At 44.5% G+C, this 25,958-nt stretch overlaps 1 protein-coding gene and 1 long non-coding RNA gene across 15 annotated transcripts in view; one reads left to right on the forward strand and one right to left on the reverse strand.

Moving 5' to 3' along the window:
• The window catches only part of LOC103350671 (uncharacterized), a 41,460-nt gene extending 17,610 nt beyond the window's left edge, over positions 1–23,850 (reverse strand). Inside the window, exons 1-6 of one of the 5 annotated variants that reach the window (XR_007909363.2) lie at positions 23,050–23,381; positions 22,533–22,645; positions 14,290–14,406; positions 12,484–12,576; positions 11,073–11,221; positions 8,322–8,426 (exon numbers count right to left, since the gene is read on the reverse strand). This is a non-coding gene — a long non-coding RNA (uncharacterized lncRNA). Of the gene's footprint in view, positions 1–8,321; positions 8,427–11,072; positions 11,222–12,483; positions 12,577–14,289; positions 14,407–22,532; positions 22,646–23,049; positions 23,382–23,831 lie in introns of those variants that run through there. The other 4 variants (XR_011378214.1, XR_007909362.2, XR_007909361.2 and 1 more) reach the window with 4 other exon arrangements.
• RBM46 (RNA binding motif protein 46) overlaps positions 23,313–25,958 on the forward strand; it is a 107,814-nt gene continuing 105,168 nt past the window's right edge. For 4 of the 10 annotated variants that reach the window (XM_051819968.2, XM_051819965.2, XM_051819963.2 and 1 more), the window contains exon 1: positions 23,313–23,554. The gene's annotated coding sequence lies outside the window, so the exon portion shown is untranslated. Of the gene's footprint in view, positions 23,555–23,697; positions 23,962–25,958 lie in introns of those variants that run through there. The other 6 variants (XM_051819961.2, XM_051819966.2, XM_051819969.2 and 3 more) reach the window with 3 other exon arrangements.

Here is a 25,958-nt window from a genome sequence, read left to right on the forward strand (position 1 = left end):
AGTCAATACAAAGGTACAGAGTCATGATGACACAGCTGGGTTGCCACAGGTCATTAAGAGCAATCCCTCATGTTTCTACTGTTGCTTTTAGAGAAAGGTGTCAGTCCTGTCACAAAGAACTCACTAGTTCATTGGGGAACAACTCTGATTCAGCTGATGCTGGATCCTGAGGCAAGGAGACAAGATGATGGAGAGCCTTATACTTTTAAGAGTCTGAAGTGGGGAGAAAGCATTGCCCAAACTTTGCAAGCACTTGGGTAAGTAATTACATGCATATACTTTTATACAATGCCTCAGGAACGGGGTAGAATTAGGTTGTGAGGGAAAGAAATATGTTTTGTGGGCAGGGGTTTACTGAAGGATACATGGAAAAGGGGGAGGTAGAGGAATCACTTCAGCAGGTGAATCGTCACTTGTCCTGTTCAGCTCACAACTGCTCCTGTGTCCCAACCACAACCTTAGTGGTATCTGGTATTCATTCTGGATGCTGGTGCCATTCTTTCCTTCCATTGAGCTTCTAACTGCTACTCGTATGTGCCCACCTCCTGCAGCTCAGTGTATTGTTGCTTCTGAGGCCTCACGGTTGTTATTACACCTTTACTCTGTTTCTTCTAGCTTTTGCCCTGCTCGATTATCTCACATTTAAAATTGCCAAGGGCTCTTCTCAGGAGGATCAGTCACTATGCAATCCTGGTGGTCAAAGTAAACAGCTCTCTAGCCAGGCTACCTCATGAGCCATCAGTCCCTCTCATGGCCTTGAGGTAAGGTACCTTCATATCAGTGACACCCTTGGCCTAATCAGTTCTGCCAAGTTGCACAACCATGTGCTTCCAGGCATGGCAATCTTTTCTTAAGAAGCTATTTACAACTGATACCGATCTGAGTATGTCTATCAGATGGCTTAGTTTAAATGGGAGAGTAAATATGTGACTATCATCTCAGAAGGCTGAAGTGATATGAAATCAAGGATATCTTCTACTAAATGCAGGAGAGAAATGATGAATAGTAGACATTAAGTCAGTAGCAGTAAAAATGGAGGGAGAGAGAGTAAATGCATTTGTGGGGGTGTTCCAACCACTACCACTCTAGTACTCTCTGGTACTATCTGGTGGTGATATGTGTGTGTGAGTGTGTGTGTGTGTATAATGCCCTGGTTTCCCTTTCCTCTCCTATCTCCCAGGGGGGCCTCACATTAGCCAATGGGGCCAGGAACCAGATGGCAGGGCAGCTTAGGGAACACTTTCCAGGGGAAGGCAAAAAAAAAAAAAAAAAAATGTATCCAAGGGACAACAGGCCAAAATGTACACCAGATAAATATAACTGGTTATAATGTAGATCAACAGCTAATTTAGGGGAATGTAAAGGAAATGGGTCTTGAGACAAGTGGGGTGGATCTGGGTTTAGGTATATGAAACTTGAGTAGCCTAGGGTCTGTTAGGTAGAAATAGAGAGCACACAAGTGGAAACTGTAGTCTCATGCTTAAGACAATTCAGAAGTGGGGGTATATTTGTGAGTTATTACAATGGTGGTGATTGCATTAAGGATATAAGTTAGACCATCTTGAGGCAGTTTATGAAGAGCCAGGGGAAAGAAACAAACAAGCAAGGGGAAAGGGGAAAGATCACCGACAGTCCAATCAAGAGTCTGAGAAACAATGCTACCTAAGGATATGGCAGGCCAGAAAAGAGCGTGTGAGGATGCCAAGGAGGAGTGTGTTTTAAAGGTGAGAGTCTGGAAAGCATCCAGATGCAGAATTAAGAAAGACTAGACAGTGCTCACATTGGATTTGACAGCAAGAAGGCTGTATCCTCCACCAAGAGGCTAGTGCTAGGTATGGGGGCATTAGGGAACTTGGAGGGTGGGGGATCAGGCAGATTGAGATGAAAAGGAAAATGTGGGCTTCTCTTTGTAGTCACTTGGTCAAGAAGGAAGAACAGATAAAGTCCAAAGACTCAGAAAACAGTATATCTGACATCTCCTTTCAGTTCAGCTTGCTTTGGAAGAAAACATAGCTACTTCTTTATTCCTCAATTAAGAAGCATGGATCTTAATTTTTGTAATTCGTTTCTAAGGGACAAAGTGATATTATCGGAACAACACTTTTCCCCTGCCCAGAACTGATTATTACCAGAGACTCAGTCAAATCAATGACAGACTCATTTCTACTGGCTTTGAAAGGAACACATATTCAGATTCAAATTTAATAAGGTCAGAGGATTGGGAAGAGGTAGAAACAGAAACCATGCTTCATAGCACTCTAGCCCCTTGGACTGTCATTTAAACATCCTGTTGAGGGAAGCCCATTACCATTTCTTCCCTTTCACACGATGATGGAGCAGACATATGAAGACACAGTGTTAAGACTCATTTCTAAATCTTATGAAAACTTTTTGAGAAGCATGACCTCGTAATTACCTCAGATTCTCTACCATTAAAATATTCACGTTAAGGGCAGGCATTTGGTCTAGGGGTTAAGATGTCCATGCCCAATACTAGAATATCTGGGTTCCAGTCCTAGCTCTAGCACCTGACTCCAGCTTCCTGGTAATGCAGACCCTGGCAGGTAGCAGAGACAGCTTAAGCAACTGAGTTCCTGCCACCCACATGGGAGAACTGGATGGCATTTTAGCTCCCAACTTTGACTAGGAGCAGTCCCTACCATTCCAGACATTAAAGGACTGAACCAGCAGATGGGACTGCTCTTTCTATCTCTTTCTGTTTGGCTCTCAAATTAATCTATTAAAAATTACTTTAAAAAGTCATTGAGAAACATGGAAGATTAAACAAACCCAAATGTCTATCATATCCAACATAAATTGAGCCAAAAAAAGGGTTCGTATCCCTCTGCTCCTTTGTGACAACATTATGTGTAAATTCTAAGGCCACTTTATTGCCTACTTGACTGAATCACCTACTCTTTGAGGAAAAATGGTTAGATTCATGGGAAAATCTCCTTTTTTATATTGGTCCAAACAATAAATGCAAATTTCAAAATGTATCAGGTAAACCACTCTAGTCTGCTATACCTGGTCTGTCCTCAGGCGAAGGAAGCAAAGGTGTTTACTCCACTTGACCTTACTTACAAGCTTCTCACTGCTGGGTGGAAACTAAAAAGGTAGCAACTGCTACTTGTGTGATAAACATTCAGATTTACTTCTCTCTAAGCCTCCCCTAAGTCCCTTCTGTACACCCACGTCTCCACACACATCTCTCTCCATTTTGTCTCTGGTTCACCTCAGATAAGTGACTGCCAGGGAATTTAACAAAGGTAAATTCATTTCATGTCATGCTACACATAACTTGTTCTGAGTGGGGATTCAAGGTTGGCAATATGATTTGTGACAATTATTTTTTAAAATGTAAAGGAATCTCACTAGTCCCAGTGATCAATTTCTGTTCACAATTGATCATAATGATAGGACTAAGAACCAAAGGGATCACATAAACAAAAATAGTGTCTGCAAATACTAGCTGATAGAATCAAAAAGGGAAAGAATGATCCAACATGGGAAGTGAGATACACAGCAGACCCATAGAATGGCAGATGTCCTAAACAGCACTCTGGCCTCAGAATCAGCCCTTAAGGCATGCGGATCCGGCTGAAATGCCCATGAGACTATTTCAGGCATGGAAAGCCAAGACACTCTGGGGAAAAAAAAAAATGAAAGATCTCTGCGAGTGAGATCCCAGTGGAAAGAATGGGTCATCAAAGAAGGAGGTATCATTCTCTGAAGGGAGGAGAGAACTTCCACTTTGACCATGGCCTTGTCTAAATATGATCAGAGTCAGTGAACTCAGGGGGCTTCCATAGCCTTGGCAGCTCATGACAAGAGCCTAGGGTGATTACCGAGGCCATAAACAAGAGTGTCAATTTGTTAAGTCAACAACAGGAGTCACTGTGCACTTACTCCTCATGTAGGATCTTTGTCCTTAGTGTGCTGTACATTGAGATTTAATGCTATAACTAGTACTCAAACAGTATTTTTCACTTTATGTTTCTGTGTGGGAGCAAACTGTTGAAATCTTTACTTAATGTATGCTAAACTGATCTTCCGTATATAAAGAGAAACGAAAATGAATCTTGATGTGAATGGAAGGGGAGAGGGAGTGGGAAAGGGGAGGGTTGTGGGTGGGAGGGACGTTATGGGGGGGAAGGCATTGTAATCCATAAGCTGTACTTTGGAAATTTATATTCATTAAATAAAATTTTGAAAGAAAAAAAAATGTAAAGGAATTTAAGACTTAAGATGGGAAAAAAAAATCTGGAAATGAGATTTAAGGAAGTGGATTGACAGCACCTCAGCATATTTGAGGGTCTGGCTCCTCTGTTAGGTGAAGACTCAGAAACCATCGGGGCTTCTGTCATTGTTCCCCCTGCACCTGCCATATCTTCTCCTGCAGCCCATGTTACTCTACTATGCTGGTGCTCATTTTCCTGACCAATTTTGGAGCCAAGTGCCACAGTCACCTTTTCTCCAGTTCTTTTGAGAAAATGTTCTTTTTTGCGTTTATTCTCTATAAGCTCACTATTAATCCTACTTGAGCTGTAGGGTTGCTAGGCTTTGGAAGTAGAGAAAGATTTTGTTTTAGAGAAGTTAGCCTCCAGATAGGGTTCTTTTCTTGGTTTTCAAACTCAAACTTAATTTACCTCCTAAAAGTAAGTTCATTCTTGGTTTATACAGTGAAGTGGGGATGGATGGGAATAGATCAGCAATAGTCTTCTGTCCATTTTAATGGGTCAGAAACAAAAGTTTAAGTCACCATTTTAGAGGGCTGTGTGGTGTGAATGGATGTGAATGAAAGAGGTATAATCATGGTTTCTCATGAGAGTTTAGAAGTTTTCACAGCATAATTAGTTAAATATAATTTGTAAATTTGCTGGTTTCCTTTTTATGGCTTATTATTATTTTTGTCTTTTTTAAAATTTTATTTTTAATTTAGAGAGAGAGAGAAAGAGAGAAGGAAAAACCGTTTACATTCCACCTGATTATTTACCACCCAAATACCTGCAACAGCTGGAGCTGGGTTAGGTCAAGGCTGGGAATCCGGGTACTCTGATATAGGAAGTGGGTGTCCAGGGGGCACCTTACCTGCTATGGCAAACACTGACCTCCATGTATGCATGTATGTATATGACAGGAAGGGAGACACACACATACACACACATAAATAGAGAGGGCTCCTATATGCTGGTTTAGTCCCTGAATGCTCACGATTCAGGTCTCCCATCTGGGTGGCAAGGACCCAATTAAATATCTGAGTTATCATCTGGGCCCTCCTAGGGTGCGTGTCAGTAGGAAGCTGGGATTGGGAGCACAGCCAGGACTCAAACTCAGACACTCCAGAACAGGATGCAGGCATCCTAACTAGCAGCTTAACCAAGAGGAAACATGCCCACCCTAAATTGTATTACTATTTTTATATAAGGAGAAAGCTATAGCAACTTTTATTCTTAGAACCTGCTCTTTATTTTTCCCAATGTAAACAAAAGCTTTGTGTTCATCATTTCTAGTCTCAGATGCCTCAGCTGTCAAGGCCTTCATCTGCTCACCTGGACTTTTCCAAGCAAGGTGAGCAGACGTAACATACAGAAGGAAATGCTCTGACAAGAGACTGGAGCCTGAAAGTTCTATTTAATTAACATACTGGAACTACTACGGAATGCTAATGTTACCACCTCCCTGCTGAGCTGATTTACAACCAAACCCCAGTGAAATGGCAAAGCTGTCTTGAAGTCATGGTGACTAATACTGAACATCATTGCTAACAGCAGAGGAAGGGATCTCAAGTTTCCTGGGGAGTCATAGGTGTCCAAGGGTAGGAGTGCACCCTCAGGTCATGGACACTCCTAACTTCAGCAAAGAATCATCCGTCAGAAGTAGGTGGCCATGGCAACTGTGGTGTGATGGTCTACTGACTCAGAGGTGACAACACGGTCAGAGCCTCAGGTGGTAGGGCTAGAGAGGGTTACACAAGAGCCAGTCCCATCCTCCCTCCTTTATACGCAAGTTAGAGGCTGAGAACATAGGCCCCCCAAGAAACTCTGTGATGGAATCAGAGCAAGAATATGACTCTCCTGACACTGACTCCCTGTTCTGTTCTAGGGATTCCATATTGAATTGACTGCAAGCTTGTTAGCTGGGAAGGGTATTCACACTGCTATCATTGTTTATTTGGGGGAAAGAACTTTGACCCCAAAGTTATCTTCCCACCTAGGCAGTGGGTCAGACTCCTAGAAAAGGCCAACTTTCATCCTCCCTGCATCCTTTTTAGAAAAAAATTATTAATTAACTTGTTTATTTTTTTATTTGAAAGGCAGAGAGAGAGACAGAGTTAGAGAGAGAGAGAGAGAGAGAGAGAGAGAGAGAGAGATTTTCCATCCTGTTGGACTCCCCAAAAGTGAGCAATGACCTGCATTGGGCCAGGCCAAAGCTGAGAACCTAGAACTTAATCTGGATCTTCTATGTTCCAAAGACCCAAGTACTTAAGCCACCACCTGCTGCCTCCCAGGATGTGAACTGTAGGAAGCTAGAATCAAAAGCAGAGCTGAAACAGGAACCCAGGTATTTTGTTACGGGTTGCAGGCATCCCAAAGTGGTATATTAACTTCTGCACAAAAATGCCTGTGGCTCCTCCTCTTTTTATTGCTTGGCCCTTTCCCTAGCCAGGCTCAACGTGCTTTCACAGACAATGTGCTCCTAAGCACTGATGTTGCCAAGCTGATGGCGTCAGGGAGGTATCTGAGGAACTCAGACTCTGTGGGGACTACTCCCCCCTCCACGTTAGCAGTCACAGGCTCAGGAGAACACCTTCCTCCCGGCAGGGCAAGGCAACCAACTTACGGCCACCGCAGAGAATCCAGATTTTGCTTCACTCCCTTTATTCAGCTAGAATGCATTCAGTGTTCAGAACACACTAATACACCTGCAGTGGGCTGAAGAGGTGAAAGACAAAGTGTCTATTCTCAAGAAGGTATGTGTGATCATAGTGTAACTTCCTGAGTTGAAAGTGGCCTTAGAAAGTATCTAAATTGGGGCATTAATTTTATAAAGTTTTTATATACATTTGATCATTTAATAACCTCACCATGTATAGCAAAGAAGAAACTCAACCTATAAAGACTGAGTGGCTTAGTTTTTTCCACATACTCATTTAACCAATAAGAGAACTGTTACTCTCCTATAGTTAAGGAAAATGAGGCTAACCAGGCAAATTATCTCATAATCATAATGCAACATTAGGACTCAAACATCAGCATTTTTATTGTAGCATCTGTATTATCTCCCACTGCCCTATCTGTGGGCAATGGAGTAAATCAAGCCATTGATTTGTAAGATCATACTGCTATGTTCACTCAGTAGTAACGGGGCATAAGAAGGCAACGTGTTTATTTCTACAGTCCTTTCCTGTGCTTTTGGGCTGTAGAGTTTAAAGTTCAATATGATGTAACAGTTCTTAAGATCCTAAATCCCCACCCAAGGAAATGGGGCGGAAAGATGAGGCAATCCCCATTCCTGGAACTTGAAAGTTGAGCTGATGCAACTGCCGTCTGCTTGTAGTTTTGTTAATGTATGTTATGGGCTGCATGTTTGTGCCCCCCAGATTCATATACTGAATCCCTAACCCCCAGTATGATGGTATGTGGAGGGGGGCCTTTGGGAGGTAATTAGGTTTAGATGGCATCATGAAGGTGGGGGCCACGTGATGGGATCATTGTCCTTACTGGAAGAGGAGGCCTGAACAGAACTCATTCTCTTTCCTGGCCTTGTGAGGACACAGTGAGAAGGTGGCTGTGTGCAAACTGGTCCCTTAGCAGGACCAGAATCTGTTCACTCCTTGACCTTGGATTGCCCAGCCTCCAGTGCTGAGAAATGGAGGTTTGTGGTTTGGGTCCCAGTCTATGTTGTGGTGTCCCAGCTGCCCAAGCTGACTAAGGCCGTCTCCATGTAAGTTGCATCTACCTACACCAGGCACTGTTCCCCCTTGGCAGCCCTCTAATGAGCACAACATGGAGTTTATGAGCTGACACCTTTATGAACATTTTCTGTTCCACAGTGACTGTTTACAAAGCAATTTCCTTTTGTGAAGCAACGCCGTAACAGATATCAAGATAAAACAAAAGCCTGTAATAGTAACAACACCAGGTGTGTCTTTCTAACATCTGGTTCTTGTTACACACAGAGATGCACACATACTTCTCTAAGCTGGGCACCTCGGTATTTGGGGCACACCCCCTAGGTATATGAGGAGGAGTCATTTCTGGGCAAGGGGATTCATATTCCAAATGACAGCTCTGGGACTCAACTGGGTCAATACTTACTAACAAGCTGAGGGGCAGTGGTGGCAAATGGACCTCCCTGATTCCCCACCAGTGGCAAATGGCGCAATCCTTCTCAAGGCCTGCAGGCTTACTGCAATTATAGGCCTGCGTCACAAATCAAAGGACATCATTTCCATGTGTGCTGTACATAAAATGTCCACTCAGCATAAATATGTCTTGGCCATGTTCTAAGAGCAGACAAGTCTTAATATCCTCCTACTGTTCTAACTTCTCAACCCTCATTTCAGCCCCAAATCTTCAACACTGTGAACCAAGCCCTGGAATCCTTGCTGATGTGGAGAAGCCAAGAGAGAGGTCATGGTCATGTCTAGAAGAAGGTGAAGCCCCAAAGGGGAAGTCAGCCTGAGAAATGGGGACTGTGGGAGATGGCAGGTGTAAAGGCTCAGGATGGTGCCTGTCAGCAGGCCACCAGGCCCAGTCTATTTTGGAGACAGGCTTCTTCGCCTAATCAGGCCCCTCTGGGCGCCTGTTAAGCACCAGCCAAAATGTTTTTAACAGTATGGGAAAAGGAAACAAACCAAGCGCGTACCTTGAGCGCCCTCTGCTGAGAGGGAGTCAGTAAGTCAAGGCAGACTTAGCGCCTCTCTTTGTGATTCTAAAACCTGGCTGGGGGAGGCAGAGCCCCAGGCTGGGCCAACCTTGAAACACCACCACCCTGCAAATTTGAAATGGAAGAGTTTGCCTGGTTTACAGTTGGCTCATCTTGTTCCCTAATAAAACCATCAGTTCTCCTATGGAGCTTCTAAGCGCCTGGTGCTCACCATGTGTGTAGCTCTCATAAATACTACATTAGTATGATTCCCCCTAGAGATTTTTAAAAATTGCTACAGACTGGCAGTTGAGATAGGGCAAACATTTCTGCTCCTTAGCTGACTTACATTCAAACATCTAACCATCTATTCTTTTATGTTTTTCCTTCCACCTTCCTGCCTGCAACAAGTTTATGTCAAGCACCTAAGAGCAAAGCAGGCACTCTTAAATGCCCTGAACATGTTAGATGAGGCAGCATATCTTTCTACCAAGAAGGCAGGGGGCAGTTCCCTGTGGTTTCTCCTAATCTCCTACCCTACAGTATTAATGCTGACACCCCTCAGGCTGTGGATTATGTGCAAAAAAAAGGCACTTATCACTATGCCTTGTAAATATCCTATTGAATCCTTTGCTCTTCAACACAACCACAGCTCATAGATTAAAATCCCCATTTTTAGAATGGGCTCTAGGTTCAAGGTAGAGACAGCTTTTCCTGCCTTCCTAAATCTGTTAGGTTTCCCAGATAACTATCCCATAAAGAAAAATGTTGGCATGCACCAAGTACAGTGGATTTGACTGGCTCTGAGAGGGCAGCCATTTTTCAGGGTGTCTTCCCCCACCCATGGGATTCCACAGTAGGCACATCAGTGAGTTCACTGCCTGAGCTTTCAGATCGGCTACATTACCCATCTCCAACACTAGTGTATTATTCAGGCTTTTGTTACTACAGCAAAACACCCAAGGCAGCCAGCTAACTGAAAAAGAGAAGGGTTTACGTTGGTACACGGTTCTAGAAGGTCACACTCCAAGACCATGTGGGCCCCATGGGTTTGGCCTCTGGCGATGCTGAACTTATTGGCAGAGTCCTGAGGTGGGAATATCACATGGCAAGAGAGAGCACTCCTTTCTCTGTGTAGTCAGATGACCTCTCTCCTAATACAGATACCAGGATTCAATCAGGAGGGTTCTGCCCAGTGGACTAATCCAGTGTAATCACTTCCCAAAGGACCAGCTCTGTACATCCCCACTGGAGACTTCCGTGTTCTTCGTATCATTACCACAGACTCTGGAGAGTAAACTCCTGCACACACTCAGGGAGACAATTCCCATTTAAACCACTGCATCTACTGGGATCATTTTTTAATTAGTTCCATCTCGCATGTTTTCCTGTTTGTCTACCATCTAATTTAATTGTCAAAATAATTTACTTCTTTCTAGATTTAGCAGGAATAAAAATTTATTCAACTGAAAGTTTTGGTAGTATTTAGCTCTGATTTTTTTTATGATTTGTTTCATAAATACTACCACGTTATTTGCAGATTTCCATCATAATTTATATTATCACCCATGATTTTTTTCAGTCTTCACATTATAAAGAAAGCAAACTTTCAACTTCTCAGGTATCCTATTTCCTCCAATGTTATGACAATTAATAACTGATAATTATGCTAATGAAAATACTACTTACTTGAATAGGAAGTTGTTTGTGGAACTCAGAAGTCAAGGAAGCGGATAAGCATGTGGTATAGCACATGCTGCTTGGGACCCCCACATCCCATAGTGGAGTGCCTGGTTTTAGTCCTGGCGAATACAATAGGGAGGCAGTAGGTGATGGCTCATGTATTTGGGTCCTTGCTACCCACATGCGAGACCAGGACTGAATTCCAGGCTCCCAGCTTTAGCCTAGCCTAGCCCTGGCTGTTGTGGGCAGCTGGGGAGCGAATCTTGGGATGCAATATCTCTCTTTGGCTTTCAAATAAAATTAAAAGAAATAAATATTTACTGATGAAAACAAATATTAGTCAAGGATGGCCATAAAAAAGGATGAAATCTTGTCATTTGCAAAAACCATGATAAAACTGACGGCCATTGAGTGAAATAAAACTAAACACAGAAAGACAAGTATCACATGATCTCAGTCACATGTGGAGTCTAAATAAAAAGTGATCTCATAGTAATTAAAGATACTGTGGTGGTTACCAGAAGCTGAAGAGGCGTGGCAGGGTGGAGGGAAGAAGGTTGATCAGCAGGTACTGTTACAGCCAGGTCAGAGTAAGAAGTTCTGCAGTCCTACTGCACAGTAGGAGTCTATAGATAATGTTAATTCAATGCATATTTCTTTTAAAATCCTGTAATATAGAATTTTGAATGTTTTCACCATAAAGAAATGTTAAATGTTTGAGGGGACATATATATTTACTCTGGATGGACATGACAGAATGTATCCATGTTTTCAAATATCACATAGTACCCATAAACAAGTACAATTTTGATGTGTTTGTTAAAATAAAACATATATTAAAATCAGAAAAAAAGAAGTCCATGATGATATACATGAATGATCTACGGAATGCTAACAATGAATTTTTGAAATATCCCACCTGTGTGCTTTAGCATGTTAATCAGCCAATGTTTCTAACATGGTGTAAGAATTCTGGCTGCTTGCCTGCCTTCCCAGATTCATTACAGCACGGAGCCTGTCAGTGACCCAAGTCACTGTTTTTCCTTTTGTTCTGAGAGTGCTACAGATGCTACCGAGAACCAGAGCTAGTGATTCTGCCACTAGTATTACAGGACAATGCCTGAAGGTAAAGTAACTACTGAAACCAAATAAAACAAGAAACTTAAATTCTCTAAGCTTTAATTTCCTTCTTTATAAAATGGAGGTAATAATAGCATTTTTCATCAAACAGCAGTGAAGAACAAATGAGAGAAGGTATTTAAAGCTCTTGGCACCATGCCTAAACAAAGTGCTCAATAAATGCTGTCTGTAATTTAAACTCTCCTTGTATTAAGTGTTTCCACTTCCATGTGTGTTTCTGACTAGACTTTGAAACACCTATGAAACTTCATGAAAACCTATTCTCTTAGGTTCTCTTCTTGTAAACCTATTCTCTTAGGATTTTAATAAACTGGGGAAATAGGTCCAGTTCTCTCGAAGTTAGCCATTTAAAACCTCCAAAATTGCTAGCAAAATGGCAATGTAATGCTGCCTAATGTGGTCTATGTTGGTCCTATGTTCATCAGTTTGTCGGGACCAGGACTGCAAGCCCAACTCTATAACCAGCCTTTCCTCCCCTTGTCTCTATCATGGCTGCTGCCTGGGCTTCCAGGCCACTCTAGTTACATGACAGGGAAGAAAGTAGTAAAGAACAGAAGATAACTATAGCAGCCAAGCTCCGTTATGGTCCCTTTACCTCTACCACCAATCTTCCCCTCAAAGAGGATGGAGTATTGAAGGAAGGGGCATCTTTGAGGTCCGTTTCTACAGGCTGGTAGATGCTACAGTCAATGGCAGAATCAGCTTATTTGACTGGATAAATTTGAGCGATGATCTTCATTTACATTATGGAATCTGTCTATTTTTATGACATCAATGAAAATGACTTACCCACTAAAGACCTGGTCTGCAGCGCTGGCATCCCTTATGGGCACTGGCTCAAGTCCTGGCTGCTCCACTTCCAATCCAGCTCTCTGCTTTGGCCTGGGAAAGCAGTAGAAGACGACCCAAGTCCTTAGGCCCCTGTACCCACGTGGGAGACCAGGAAGAAATTCCTGGCTCCTGCTTTTGGATATTCACAGTTTCGGCTGTTGCGGCCATTTGGGGAGTGAACCAGCAGATGGATAACCTCTCTCTCTCTGCCTCTGCCTCTCTTTAACTCTTTCAAATAAATAAATAAATAAATGATTTACACACTTTTGTTATTTGTGTAACGACTGTGTTTAAGGTTTCTGGTCCCTTACAAGATGGTTACTTTTGCATAGCCTACAGCTGTTTTCCAAGACCAAACCCTAGAGATGTTAGAATACCAAGATAGACATAAAGGCACCTAAAACAATGATTATCAGGAGCACATGTCTAGCCTAGTTGTACAGATGCCCACATTTCATATTGGGGTCCTAGGTTCAAGTCCTGGCTCTGTTCCTCCTCCAGCTTCCTGTTCATGAAGACCCTTAGAGGCAACAGATGATGGCTCAAACAGTTGGGCCCCTGCCATCTATAAGGGACAGCTGGATTGAGTTCCTGGATTCTGGCTACAGCCTGGCCCAGGCTCAGATGTTGTGGGCATTGAGGAGTGAGCCAGCAGATGTGAGCTCTGTCTCTGTCTCTCTCTCTCTCTCTCTGTGTCTCTGCCTCTCAAAGAAATAAAAATTAAAAACAAGTTACTATTTAAAATGTACAGAACCCTAATACTGAAACTGTTTCGTGAATAAAACAACAGACCAGATGCAGCACAATGGGTAGCACAATGGGAAAAGTTTGTGAAGTGCTTGTGCAATATTGCTTGATATTGTTTAATATTCCCCTCACTGGAGGGAAGAGTGCTTTGAAAACATCAGTACCAGTCAGGGTATCTAGTGGGTCACAGAGAGGTATGTTGGCTGTGGCAAAGAGTAGAGCACAAGAGAGGTAGGTCCTGGCACTGTCCCTTCTTCCACCTTAACTGCCCAAGCACTGGGGCCATATGTCTATAGACAGAAAACCCAGGAGACTCTTTTGGCCTAAGGACAGCTGCTGGCTCATTAACATCCGTCCTCCACCTAAAGTTGACATCACTAATGAAGACTGTGGATGTGATTATGAGCTTACAGGAACATTAGAGAACCAAGGAGCACAACAGTGGCAAAGGGCACTAAACAGGCTATAGAAGGTGAAGTTAAATTAATTAAATAGTTAAATGAGATTTAATTTTTATTTTATTTTATTTTTTTTTTTATTTTTTTTTTTTTATTTTTGACAGGCAGAGTGGACAGTGAGAGAGAGAGAGACAGAGAGAAAGGTCTTCCTTTGCCGTTGGATCACCCTCCAATGGCCGCCGCTGCAGCCGGCGCACCGCGCTGATCCGATGGCAGGAGCCAGGAGCCAGGTGCTTTTCCTGGTCTCCCATGGGGTGCAGGGCCCAAGCACCTGGGCCATCCTCCACTGCACTCCCTGGCCATAGCAGAGAGCTGGCCTGGAAGAGGGGCAACCGGGACAGAATCCGGCGCCCCAACCGGGACTAGAACCCGGTGTGCCGGCGCCGCAAGGTGGAGGATTAGCCTATTGAGCCACGGCGCCGGCTTAAATGAGATTTAATTAATAAAATTTGAAATAAACAGATGAGTGCTTTAAAAAGCTCATGGGAAATTAGAATTAAAAGATAAATGTATTTTGGTGCAAGAAGACTTTGAAATCCATGCATAGGTTTGTTCTTACCTGTAAAAGGGTTATGGATGAAGTAACTTGGTCAGATGTCTCAGGAGGCAGAGTTGAGATCTGAATGCAGGCACCTCATTCCAGGGTCTACATTTTTTAAACGTTATGCCATATACCCTATAGGACATATAAGGATTAAATGAGTAAAATATACAGAGTACACATAAGAATCTTTTGTGAGAAGTTAATGCTACATAAATATAAGCTATTATTATCATAAAGAGGTAGGACCTATGAAAGAACAATTGGTAGGAGAAAAGTATATCTCTCTTTAATATAATAGGAGTCACTGAAGAGAAAAACAACTAAGGTGAAAGAAGGAAAAGATTTTTTACAATTTTTTTAACTTTAATTTTTAATTAACAGATTCAATGTGATTTGTAGATACAATTCTAAGAATATAATGATATTCCCTTCCTCTTTCCCTCCCCCATCTTTCCCTCCCAACTTCCTTCCAAGAAGCAAGTGTTTGGAGAAAACACTAATAGAATGTTAAAGATGAACTCTCTCTGAAGGACTTCATAGGAAGCTTAACAAAACAGATGACAGAAACAAACATATTGGGGCCAGAGTTGTGACATTGCAGGTTACTCACCAATTCTTGTCCTGGCTGCTCCCTCTAACAACCTGGAAAAAGCAATGGAAGGTGGTCCAAGTGTTTGGGCCCCTGCCACCCATGTGGGAGTCCCAGATGAAGCTCCTGGCTCATGGCTTTGGCCTGGCCCAGCTGTGTCCATTGCAGCCACCTAAGGAGTGAACCAGGGGATGGAAGACCTCTTTCTCTCAGGGTTTCTCCCTCTCTCTTATTTTCAAATGAATAAATAATATTTTCAAAAAATAAACAAATATACTTTGATATATCATGGAAAAAAATTGAGAGAGAGAAAACAGAAATGCTTACAGAAATAAAAAAATCTTCCAAAAAACAAAATTTGGTTGACAATGACTTCCTCACAACAATGGATTCAAGAAGACAATGAAGTACTAGTTCAAACTGCAGTAGTAAAAGCACTGGAAAAGCAGAAGTTGATGCCAGAAAAACTAGCATCTAAATGTGATGGAGCAAAGGTGTCAAACATTCAGGGCTCAAAAACTTTATACTCTCAAAGGCCAACTTTGTTTTTTTTTTTTTTTTGATTCTTTTTGTTTAAGTTCTTTTTTTTATTTAATAAATGTGAATTTACAAAGCGCAACTTTTGTATTGTTGTGGCTCCCCCCCCAACCTCCCTCCCTCCCATGGCCCTCCCCTCTCCCACCCCCCTCTCCCATCCTGCCCTTCATCGAGTTTCATTTTCAATCACCTTCATATACAGAAGATCAACTTAGTATACACTAAGCAAGGATTTCAACAGGCTGCCCTCACACAACTGCACAGGGTATAGGGTATTGTTTGACTAGTAGGGTTGTTTTTAAGTTTCATAGTAAAACACATTAAGGACAGAGATCCTACGTGGGGAGCCTGTACTCAGTGACTCCTGTTGTTGATTTAACAATTGGCACTCTTATTTATGACATCAGCAATCACCGGAGACTCTTGCCATGAGCTGTCTAGGCTATGGAAGCTCCTTGAGTTCACTGACTCTGAACTTGTTGAGTCAAGGCCGTATCACAGTGGAGGTTCCTTCCTCCCTTTAGAGAAAGGCACCTCTCTCCTTGATGGCCTGTTCCTTCTGCTGGGGTCTTGTTCACCAGGATCTTTCATTTAGATTGTTTTTTATCAAAGGCCAACTTTGAAAAGACTATTGAAGGCAATATTCTAAGAAAAATAAATGTAGACAGTCACGTGAGAATTTGGGATGAATAAATATTAAAAATATATATAAAAGTACAACATATGTTTGTAGAGATAGTCCAAAGCAAAAATTCCATGTGACAGCAACTGAAGCGAGGGGTATGTGTTGGCTGGGAGAGCTGACGAAGAGAAACAGGAGGTGAAGCAGCTTTCAAGTCCCTGTCTCTAATAGGAAGGAGACACAAATGCTGCTGAGTGCAAGCAGAGATCTCAGTAAGGCACACAGAATACACAATTTCCACATCATTGGAAAATAACAAATCTTAGGAGATAAAGGGAAAAATAACAAAAGAGCCCCAAGCTTCAGCAGGTCCTATTATATTAAATTTCTATTTCCTCTATCCTTAATGTCATGCATAGGTTGGCAATCTCTTCATAAGTTAACAATTTGTCACACTCAACAGGGCTATCACCTCACCATTAGAGACATACAATGTTGCAGCATTAAATTATGGGGCACTTGGGTAGAGCAATCAAGATGCCCTTTGGGATGTGCACATTCCTTATCCAAATGCTTAGTTGGAGTCTCAGCTCTGCCCCCAATTCTGGCTTCCTGCTACTGTGCACCCCAGAAGGCAGCAGGTGAAGGCCCAAGCAGTTAGCCCCTGACACTCAAATGTGAGACCCTATGGAGTTCTGGGCTTCTGGCCTCAGCTAGGCCCAGCCAGGACTGTTTGTGGTTATTTGGGCAGTGAACCAGCAGATGGACCAACCGTCTCTGCTTTTGAAATAAATAAGGAAATGAATGATTTTTAAAAATTATGTACTGATACAACTGAAACCTCATTAATTCAGACCTTCCAAAATTTGTGACATTGCTGACAGGTACAGGCTGAGACTTAAATTTGCAAGAACTTAAGAAAATTACTAGCAGACTCAGGATTACTAGAGGATTCAAATTACTTCGGATAGTCACTTTAAGGATCTTATAAACTTCAAAGGCAGCCATTAACTGACACTCATTTATTTGCAGATAGGTTAGATGTAAATCACTTAAATCTTTTTTAAAGAATCCTTTTCAGTATTCTATTGCTCAAGTTTCTGTTAAAAATAATAAATGCTTATTGATAGTCTGAACACATAAAATATCTGCATTTGTTTTTTAAAGCCAAAGCCCAATCCTCATTTTCATCTGAGCTAATGAGGTTTCTTTCATAAAGAAAAACCTATGATTAAATCTTTACCAAGTGCAACCTAATACTCCAGTTGGCCTGGTGGTAAGCTTACCTGAGGGTGCCACCCAATAGGTAAGAAGCCCACCCATGGTGATTCTAGAGAAGTATCTAGACTTTTTATTTTAACCTAATGGAGGCATAAACCAAGAGGGTGCGTTTAGCCAACACCTGTGTGGCACAAAACCTACTAACATTCCTTACTAAAACTAAGTACATATATATTTATTTGGCTAATTAAATTGCTCCATTATTTTTTTTACAGTACACAAAATTATTTTTTACAGTAGACCCATTACATGAATGCCCAGAGCGCTGCTTAGGGATGAGAGGACAGCCTTTGCTTCTTGCTTTCTTCCTGCTAGGGGAGAGTCTTCATCATCTCCTTGGCCTGGAGCAGCTCTCCCCAGGGTGTTCCTGTTTTCCTGGTCTTAGTTCTGCAGACCTCAGGCTGCTCAGCCAGGAACTTCCTGCAGGCATTATCTGCCTTCAGGCTGTGGATGTGTTCCCAGAGAATCTGCTTGATCGACTGCTTTAGAGAAGGGAAAAATCAGGTAAGTTGCTTTTCTTTGTGTGCTAAAGCCGCAGTTGTGGGTATTGCTCTGGCTCTGAAAAAGCTTGCTTGCAGCACTCCCTGCTGTGGCAAGAAGGCAGGAGGGATCCCGGAGACCAAGCCACTGGTCAGTGCCAACTCCAGTCAGCAGATCTGGAAGATGCTCAAAGAGAGGGCGATCATCTGCTGGCCCGTAACTGTGCATTCCCAGGTTCCACACTGAAAAGGGGCAGGCATGGGAGCACAGGCGAGTGGAAGGGTCCTGCAGGTGCTGAAATGTCCCAGGAGGCAACCTGCAAGGGGAGGATGAGCACTTTGCTCTGCCTACTTAGGTGAAAAAGTGAATAAACCTAACAAGGCTGATCACCACCTGTCTCGCAGACTGTACTTCCAAAGCACATGTGTCAGTTTAGAATCTAGCATGCAACTGCCCATGTGGGATCTTCAGAGTCTGCTTTCCCTCTGCCATGGCAACCTGCAAAGTCACAACGACAGGTGCTTCATTAGCCTGTGAGGAAACAGCCCCCCGGATCCATGCAAGGGAGGACAATGCATGTGCGGACAGGGCAGCTCTGGAAAGAAAGTGTGTTGCTTTAAGCTGACATTGTAGGATTGTTTATTATGGTAGTACAGCCTATCCTATCCTGACTGATACAAAATCTTATTTATTCCAGCTAATAGACACACAAGGAAGGCAATATTGGTATAAATATAACTGGCTTAAAAACGGACACTTTGGGAAGCTTAAGTAATTTGTGTTCTAAGTTACACTGCTAGCATCTGGAGTCTCTCATTGCAAGACCCATTGCATCAACACCTTATCACTCTAACTCAAAAATGAAAGTTTTGAAGTAAAACCTATTGGAATTACTACCAAGCTTATAAATCAGTAGGAGCTACACAAATACTTGCAGAGTGATCTTGCACATGTCCTTCAACCACTCCTTTAGTGACGCCTGGGGTTACTGAAAGGGTATAGTCCTTTATTGTGCTAGCTAAGAACACTTCCAGAAGCTGAAGAGAAAAGTGTGGTAAGAAAATTTCCCTAGGAGTCTACAGGATTCCTAAGCTTCACCATAATTTCAATAAAGAAAAAATGCACCATATGAGTGGATGCTCCATAAACTGTCCAGAAACTTAATTTTAGGGTCATATGTCTGTTACTTTCAAAATACTTTGGCTGTAACTTCTGGAAAACCTACATATCACGAGAACTATCCCACTCATATTTTGAAAACGAGTACTCAGGTTTTTCTACACAGCAGGGAGCTGGAGATGGCATCTATGCATTAGTAATTTGGGCAGCCATTGCACTTTCACTTAGTCACTTCATGCAGTAAAATTTGAGAGGAAAATAGGCTGCTCTGAGTTTTCATTTCATTTCATTCATTTCAGTAGTTATTAATGGCACTCACTGAACTAGGCACTGGATAAAGCAATAGAAATAGACACATTTTTGCCTCCTTAGATTCTGTATTTTAGTAGGGGAGACAGATAAGATAAACAAAATAGAGTTGCATAGTAAGAAACATTGTGGAGAAAAATAATTCAGAGATAGACAAAATCTGCATTTGTGATATAGGAGAAGGATATAATTAGCACAATATGGCCATGGAACGTTTTGCCTGAAAAAGTGACATTCTGAACCAGACCTACAACAGGTTTTTTTGTACTTACAATAAATGTGTTTATCCAATTCCCTGGCCCTTATTTCCTTACCCTAATCCTGACAGATTAGCTTGCACATCTCATTACTCTGGACTGTGAGCATCAGCTGACTGCAGGGTAGGACAGGCACTTAAGCATTACAGGTACTGTAAGGTAGGACAGTTACTTTAGGGCTGCTTTTTCTAGTTGTGCTGATGAGCTGTCTCTTCATCCTGTCAGTCTACCTCTAGAAATTAACAACTTTGCTTTCCAGGGCAGCAAATCAGAAACTGATATTTTCTTTATATTTAGCATAATGACCTAAGTAGGAACCAAATCCATTACCAGGGCCTCCGTTAACATGGATGCAAACTAAAGGAAGTATTGACTGAGCCAAGCTTTCTTGATTGGTATTAGTTGTTATTAACATCAAGGACTAGTCATCCAATTACTAAAACTAAATAGGAGCAGACATCTGATGGAGAAATGAAGATTCTGCAGCATCCCATATCAGAGCTCCTGAATTCAAGCCAGTACACTCCTGGTTCTGGCTTCCAGCTAATGTGCACCCTGGCAGGCAGCAGAGGATAAAGAACTGAGAGTTCCCCGGCCCTGCCAACCACATAGGAGAACCAGACTGAGTTCTTTGCCTCTGGCTCAGTCATGGCTGTTTTGGGCATTTAGGGAGTGATATGTATCTGTCTGTCTCTCTCTCTCTGCTTTTTGAATAAATCAAAAGATAAATAAATAAAATTTAAAAATCGAACAATAAGCAACTACAATATCATATGTAGTCTTGGATAATGCCGGAGTGGAGGCTTTATTTCCCCCAAATCTGAAAGATCTAGGCTTAAGTTACCCTATAAAAGAAAACTAATATATGTTATAAGATAACTTTCTGAGAATGAAGCCAGGTTAAAACTTTGAAGACACTGGTTATAGTCCTGTCCTGTGAATAAACATCAGATGGGATGAGTCTGTAGCATGTATAGAGAGGTGAGGATTGACCGAGTAGCAAACAGGAACAGGACATGGGAGGTGAGTGATCGGCCAAATGACTATAAGATCTAAATTCAGAATGATTGTTTTGAGAATGTACATTAATAGCACTAGTCACACTGAAATTTTACACAGCTTTATTTTTAACTATTTACTACTATCAGCAAATAATTAAATACATTTTATAATTTATGTTTGTAGAAAAGCCTGTTTGCATATGTAGGTGGGGTCTTCAAAAAGTTCATGGGAAATGTATGTAATAAAAACACTATGTAGGAAATTCAAAAAAATTTTTCACTAAATAAACATCTTTTAATTGCATTTTACTACAGATTTTTTTGAAGTCCCTTCATATGTGATGTGCAGAATAGTATAATGTAAAAAAAAAAAACCTCTGGGATTACAGTCAGAAATCCCGTATGAAGATTTCAGCTCCTCTCTGTCCTAGCTGTGTATCATAGTCTTGGTCCACTCAGCCTCTCTGACCTTTTGCTCCCGCTGTTGGAGAATGGGCATAATACCAGCTCTGCCACAAGTGCATAAGAATGGAAGAGCAGGTGAAAACATGAAGCCTGGTCCTAGCTGCTTCATTTGTAGGATGTGAGATTTTTCAATTGTTTACTATTTATTTACAACCACAAAAGCAGTCAACTCCTAATAGACTATTTTGTATAGTAACATTTGCTTTAAATTTTTTTTAAGTGAATATACACACTTATTGTATGGAATCCTCTTTGACCACCAGCCCTAATTCCATTCATTCCCTTTGCCCATTGATTGATTTATTGATCGATTGTTTATTCAACATCTATTTACAGAGTGGCTGCTGTGCGTGTGGCAGTATGCTAGTTGCCAGAGTGGTATTTATGGTGAACAAGGCAGACAAAAATCCTTGTCTTCACTTTACTCTGCCTACACTGTCCTCTTGTCTCTTGTTTGTTTGTTTGTTTTGTTTGTTTGTTTGACAGGCAGAGTGGACAGTGAGAGAGAGAGACAGAGAGAAAGGTCTTCCTTTGCCGTTGGTTCACCCTCCAATGGCCGCCGCGGCCAGCACGCTGTGGCTGGTGCACCGCGCTGATCCAAAGGCAGGAGCCAGGTACTTATCCTGATCTCCCATGGGGTGCAGGGCCCAAGCACTTGGGCTATCCTCCACTGCACTCCCTCTCCACAGCAGAGAGCTGGCCTGGAAGAGGGGCAACCAGGACAGAATCTGGCGCCCCGACCGGGACTAGAACCTGGGGTGTCGGCGCCGCTAGGCGGAGGATTAGCCTGTTGAACCGCGGCGCCGGCCTTGGTTTGGTTTTTAATAATTTTTTGTTTATATAAGGTGAACAGATTTCATGTATTTCATATATACAGATTTAGGAGCATAGTGATATTTCTCACCCTACCCTTCCTCCCTCCCTCCCATGCACCCACCCCCCTTCTCCTTTCTTTCTTACTTTGAATTTTTACAATGATATACGTTCAGTTTATTTTATAATCATAAGCTTAACCCTGCATTAAGTAAGGAATTCAACAAACAGTAAGAAGAAAACAACAGTAGGGGCCTCAACAGTAGGGGCACTGGCTGTGAACAATGATCAAATAAAAAATGGCAGTTTCTTTTACATGCATTGCATTGTTTTGTATCTGTAAGTTGCCACAGATCAGGGGTCATTTCAACTGCAGAGTCACAAGATTAAAGAAGAATCCCTTGCTCCCCACCTCTGTCCTACAGATCAGTTGTTGTATCAAGTGTCCGGTGATCTGTGTCCTCACTGCCAGATACGGATGCAGGAGGCTCTAACACATGGAATGCGAACCCAACCGCTGCACCTTTCTTTCCTTTTAGTAGGAGCAACTTCTCATTGCTTTTTTTTCCCTCTTGGAAGTTTGTATTTTACAGAAAACATATTACAAATTGACTTCTAAGTACTCCAAAAAGCTTGCATTTTATATGGAAAAAAGGTGCATTTATATGAATCCAAACGATTTTAACCGACTATATTTTACAATCCCTTCCAGCTTCTTTAATTGGTAACTTTTCCCCCACATCCCACAGCCAGTGGTATTTCCCTTTCTTGTTTGCAGAGCTCACCTTCTGCTTTCTCTGGTACCCACAAGTATTTTCCAACTCCTGGCTTCTTTTCAATTATACCTCTTCATCACGCGTCTTCTTATTCATCTGGCTCATCTTTTTCTGTGAAGTTGCTAATGAACAAATCATAGGGTGTATTCACGAAAAGTAATTCTAACTGGTGAAAGTGCTTTTACATCTGTTTTTCTAGGAGCCTTGGGACATATGGCTAAAGGCCATGTATTTAATTTCACGTACAGAAAGCATAGCTTTTATAGCATTTTCATACATACACTTAGTACATACTAAGTTCAGAAGGCATTGGACCAAAAGGATAGACAATGTAGGGATGAGAATCATCTTTAAACAGCAGTGTCTCATCGAAAGCAAGGCTCCAAGTCCTGACTCTAATGCCTGTTAAGCCCTTCTTTGATTTTCTTTATACTTGGAGGAGCAGAGGGGGCAAACAAAAAAACAAACAAAAAAACAAAACAAACAAACAAAAAAAAAAACAAAAAAAAATCTATATAAGGATTACCAGCGCAGCTCTCGCGGTGAATGGATGAAGTGTTTAAAGGGTCCACGCACACGTTCCCCTAAGAAAAGGACGTGAATTCAAGCATCGGTTCGTCCTCAAACGGCTTGAATGGCTGACCCTGGTCATCACCCACACCGCAAAACTCGCTCCTTCCGTGCTCCCACTGGCTCCAGCGCCCGTCACTCCAAGTACTTCTCGGCCTCTCCCAAGAGCCCCCGCTTCAGATTTAAACCTTGGTCCCGCCCCCTGCGCCGCGGCCGCTCCCCCGGCCCGGCCGCTGATAGGCGGAGGCGCCCCTCCGCGTGAGGCTGCCCAGGCCGCGACGCCCGCTATGAGCTCGGCCGAAGCGCGAGGACCGCCACGAGCTGCTCGCGGCCGGCTCCCCTCCCCCCCGCCTCCCTCTCCCGCTCCACCCGCTCCGACCCACTGGCTCCCCGAAACGGTGGCGGCGGTTTGTGGTCGTTGGTCCCCAGGATTTAGGACCGACGTCTGAAGACCCCAAGAGGTGAGGAGGGGATGGGGCCCCGAGGGGAGGGGTCACCGCCAGAACCCTGCTAACGGATACAGACCCTGCCTCTCCCGTGCCGGGCGCCCGGCGCCCACCCCGCCCCTGCGCGCAGCGCCGTCGAGCGGCCGGCGGGGCGCTGTCCTCCGCCCCGACGGCGCCGCGCAGGCCGCCCGCCCGCCCCCGCTCCGCTGCGTGGGCCGCAGCCGTCGGGCCGCGGGCCTGCTCCTTCCGCCCTGTTTCCGCCCTGCCCCGTCGCCTTCCGGCCGCTTCCCACCTGCTGCCCTCCATGTTGTTTGCCTGACCCTTGCTCCGTCCGCCACCGCCGCCCCGGCCGCCGTCGCGCCCGCACGTCCCCCGCTGGAGGCTTCCTGGGGTCGCCCGCGGCGTCCCTGCTGCCCGGTGAGGTTTGGCCGTCGCCGTCGTTTTCGCTTGGGTTGTGCGTGGGGACGGGCCTCGAACTTTCCCGCGCCGTCGCCCGGGTCGTCGCGTGTCCCGCCGGGCCCGGTTGGCGTGTCGGGTTGTGGGTGGTGCGGGGCTGCGTGGGTATGGGTGCGGATTGCCGGGTCGTCGCGTGTCCCGCCGGGCCCGGTTGGCGTGTCGGGTTGTGGGTGGTGCGGGACTGCGCGGGTGCGGGCTGCCGGGTCGTCGCGTGTCCCGCCGGGCCCGGTTGGCGTGTCGGCTTGGGTGGTGCGGGTCTCCCGGGTCGCCGCGTGTCCCGCCGGGCCCGGTTGGCGTGTCGGGTTGTGGGTGGTGCGGGACTGTGCGGGTGCGGGTCGCCCGGGTCGTCGCGTGTCCCGCCGGGCCCGGTTGGCGTGTCGGGTTGTGGGTGGTGCGGGGCTGCGCGGGTGCGGGTGCGGGTCGCCCCGGTCGCCGCGTGTCCCGCCGGGCCCGGTTGGCGTGTCGGGTTGTGGGTGGTGCGGGGCTGCGTGGGTATGGGTGCGGGTTGCCGGGTCGTCGCGTGTCCCGCCGGGCCCGGTTGGCGTGTCGGGTTGTGGGTGGTGCTGGTCGCCCGGGTCGCCGCGTGTCCCGCCGGGCCCGGTTGGCGTCTCGGGGTGTGAGTGGTGCGGGACTGTGCGGGTGCGGGTTGCCGGGTCGCTGCGTGTCCCACCGGCCCGGTTGGTGTGTTGGGTTGTGAGTGGTGCGGGGCTGTGCGGGTACGGGTGCGGGTCGCCCGGGTCGCCGCGTGTCCCGCCGGGCCCGGTTGGCGTGTCGGGGTGTGGGTGGTGCGGGGCTGCGCGGGTGCGGGTGCGGGTCGCCCCGGTCGCCGCGTGTCCCGCCGGGCCCGGTTGGCGTGTCGGGGTGTGGGTGGTGCGGGGCTGCGCGGGTAGCGGTGCGGATACGCGCGCTGACTCCGCTGGGCCCTGGAGGTCCGAGTGGGGGATCTGGGCCGCTGTGAAGCCAGCCGCGCGCTCCGGGCCGACCCCAGGCATGGCTGCTCCCGGAGAGTTGTGCGGCCCCGGGTTTGGCGCTGTGTGGACGTGAGTTGGCCGCTGAAGCTCGCGCCGAGTTCCCGGGGGTCCACTGTATCCTGTGGGAGCCCTCCCGTGGGCCGGTATCCAGGAGGGAGCACCTGAACAGGAGCTTCTGTACGCCCTGGCTTCCTTTAAATCTGCTCCCCACTTTGTGTTTGGGAATCCAAGGCTGCGTCTGCGGCAGGTGTAAGTGGACGCAAGTCGAAACGACGGTGCCATTCTGTTTAGTTATTTTTCATTTCAAGAATCGCCCTTGGGTAGTTTGACAGACATCCGTGTGGGGCGGCAGCATTTTGGAATTAAATCCCTTGCGGGGCTCAAATAACAGCCTTGCCTCCCGTGCAGGCTTCTTTTAAAATATTCTGTTTTAAAATTTGCTTGCAGTTATACGCCATTGTAGTCACAAGGATGACTATTGGCGCTGCAGTTGCTAAACACGAACAATGGGTTGTTTCTTGCTTGTGGCACTGCTTTAGTTGCTGATTGTCACCTAGGAGGGTGGGACTTAATGATACTTGCCAAGGATTGGAATACATGTCAACACTTAAAGATATTTTTACGGGATATATCATGCGCTAAGAATTACTAAGAGTGAGAATATAGCCAGTTTATAGACTGGAATTAAGCCTCATGTTTACACTGGTGTCATTTTTGTTGGTAGGTCAGCTTAAGGGGAATTTGTGAATAGTGGTCAAATAATTGAGGTACGAGTTGTCCAGGTTTGCGCATTAATGCAGAATATTGTTTTCCATTTTAGCCCCTGATGATTGTGTAGGCCAGAAAATGAGGGAAGAAAATGTGATCTCTGTGTTCAAAATGATAGCATTTCAAGTAGGAGAAGACGGGTGTAAGGAATGAATGTGTCATTTGGAAAAGAAAATGTGGAAGTCTGTATTCTAAATTCAAAGAGCGTGTATGCTTTCGTGTTC

Source organism: Oryctolagus cuniculus, chromosome 8 (genome assembly GCF_964237555.1).
Source record: "Oryctolagus cuniculus chromosome 8, mOryCun1.1, whole genome shotgun sequence".
NCBI lineage: Eukaryota > Metazoa > Chordata > Mammalia > Lagomorpha > Leporidae > Oryctolagus > Oryctolagus cuniculus.